Consider the following 2,738-nt stretch of genomic DNA (forward strand, 5'->3'; position numbering starts at 1 on the left):
AGTACAAGCGGCTGAGCGTTACTTGGAAGTCACATCTTTCATTTACTACGATGTGGATTAATTTACAAATCGATATTTACCAACAGCACATAACTCACCAACAGAAGCGGAGCCCCAAACGGACCACGCAAGGCCTAACCTACCTTCTGACAAGCGCCCCCCAAAAATCCAGGGCAAGGGGGTAGCTTATTAGCTTAGCATTCCTGTACTAGTACACCTTGGTATAAATGCTTTTCATTTCAGCTAAATTAATCGAACGACATCACGTTTAATTCCTTGTGGTGCAGTGACGTTAACATATAATGTTAGCATTGAAACAGTTAAATCAATTTAAGACATTACCCAACTTTCTGATACTTTTATAAACTAACTGTAGTCGCCACACGTGTGCAAATGAGTATTCGTCGCCTTAAAAGCATCTTTCAGGCATCGTTGACATGACAACATGTTTTCCTGTCCTGGCATGCATTTACAGTTAGCTTCAGAGATATTGTAAGGCACTGAGTAACATTAAGGGCGTAACATGTCACTTGACCACACATATAAGTTACAGGCATGAGGAAAGAAGGACAGACGAACTGGCTCACACAGCATAGATAACGAATTTGGCTTGACAGCAGGCGAATCCTACTCCCGTGGCTGCCATATTAGCTGGCCAGCTAACTTGCCAGTCGGCACCCAAACTGACGTTTCAAACGCCTGGGAGTTTTTGTAACAGCTGCTGTTATTAAATGTAGCGCATGTGGCATCAGTTAAGTTATTTGCTAGTTACCACAATAATATCACTTCAGCTAGCTTACGTTAACGTTAGTCTAATGATCAACAGAGCTCGGATTTGAATCATGGGTTGATGGAACTAAATACAACCATTAACGTGAATGCCTCAGTGAAATTTCTCCATCCAGGATCCCTCTGATGCCATCTGTGATCAAAATACTGAAATTACATGTGTCTTGATTTATATCAATGTCATAGAATTCGCTGACAATCTGTGCGTTGGGATCAGAGTGGAATGGGAAAGCGAGGAGTCCGAAAGACAGAAGACGTTAACGTTAAGGTAGCCGAGGTCGGTGATGCCGGTAAAATTACCCTACTGTCGTGACAAACCACACATAACAACCCCACATGAGTACTGCATTCTAATACACGTAAAGAAAGAGACACTTAATGATATTTCTGGAATTTTCGGGAAAATGCAGAAGGGCAAAACCAGTCCAATAGTAAAATACCTCTCTCCTGTAGTCCGCAGAGCCGGACAGAAACCTCCGAAACCTTGTCGTTATTTCCGGCTCAACCACAATGGGAATTCCTTTCTCCCTTGTCATGTGACGAGGGAAAGAGTGTGATTTTGGAAGTTGTGTTATTGTGCACCGGCATAAATAGTTACATTAAACACAGCAACTTTGTTTTCAACAGAGCTCACGCTCACGATGCCTGCGGGGTCCCAAACAGAGTCATAAAGTCAATCACTTACTGTTTAGCGTGTACCGGTTGCCGTACTGTTGGGTTAGTTTAGTTGAAGCTTTTCCTCGAAATGACAACAGCAGTGCTCGTGTCACGTGGGCGGAGCGAGTCCCAACAATGACGTTACTGTGAGGTCATTGATTATCAAACCAAGTGAGTCCTTGTTATTATTATTACATATATATATTTTATAATATAGATAGATAATTGTCATTATACAGTTGCCTGTGCAATGAAATTGGTGCGGCTACATCTGGTAAAGTGCATTTAGGGTAAAAACAATACAATAAAACAGCTAAAAGAACAAGAACTTAAACATTTAAGACAAGGACAGTAAAAGGTGTCATAATAAATGAATAATTTATGAATACAGTATGACACTTAGAAAGGAGAGACAGTCTACTGCACAGAGGATATTGCACTTGGTTATAGATGTTAAGTTAGTAAAGTTTTGCACATACGGTCAGAGGTTCGCTGGTGCATGTGTGTGTTAAGTGTTCTAATGGCCAGGTGTGTGTGTTAAGTGTTCTAATGGCCAGGTATGTGTGTTAAGTGTTCTAATGGCCCAGTGTGGGTAGAAGCTGTTTTTGAGTTACAAACTTCTGTTCCTCCACCACCAGCTTCCTCCTCATTATCATCATCATCACATTCCTGGGCAAATGCATATTTGTCCTCTTATCCCTTCGCCTTGCAGGCACACACAGACTCACACAGAGACAGACACACACACACACACACACACACAGACAGACACAGACACACAAACACAGACAGACGCGCACACACAGACAGACACAAGCAGACACATACACACAGACAGAGACAGACACACACACCAAGAAAGACAAAATTCCACTTAATTTTACATTTTTTATTTCAACCATTTAAAGTAAAATGTAACAAAACCAACACAAGAGAAAAAATATATAATAAACTGGATGGGCACAGTCAGATTTCATTTCTTTTGTAGATCCATGCGCTACTTACAAAATGAGGACAGAAATGGATAAAGACAAGGAGGGGAAGGAAAAAGGGGCTCTAGGCATCATGTACAGAATATGAGGTCCCCAAACGAGAGTGTGTGTGTGTGTGTGTGTGTGTGTGTGTGTGTGTGTGTGTGTGTGTGTGTGTGGGGGGGGGGCTTTATCGTGTGGTTGGGGTTCTTAAGAGGATGACAAAGCCCTCCAGGATGTTGGTGACGGGCAGGTACTCCTCTGTGGCCAGCTCTGCGGCGCTCCCGTGGCCAGCAGCACTGGTGTGGTGTGGGTCTGGAA

At 42.6% G+C, this 2,738-nt stretch overlaps 1 pseudogene; it reads right to left on the reverse strand.

Annotated features, from left to right (window-relative positions):
* Positions 1-2,607: 2,607 nt before the first annotated feature.
* Positions 2,608-2,738, reverse strand: part of LOC125307949 — a 35,276-nt pseudogene continuing 35,145 nt past the window's right edge.

This window comes from Alosa alosa, chromosome 15 (assembly GCF_017589495.1).
Source record: "Alosa alosa isolate M-15738 ecotype Scorff River chromosome 15, AALO_Geno_1.1, whole genome shotgun sequence".
Lineage (NCBI taxonomy): Eukaryota > Metazoa > Chordata > Actinopteri > Clupeiformes > Clupeidae > Alosa > Alosa alosa.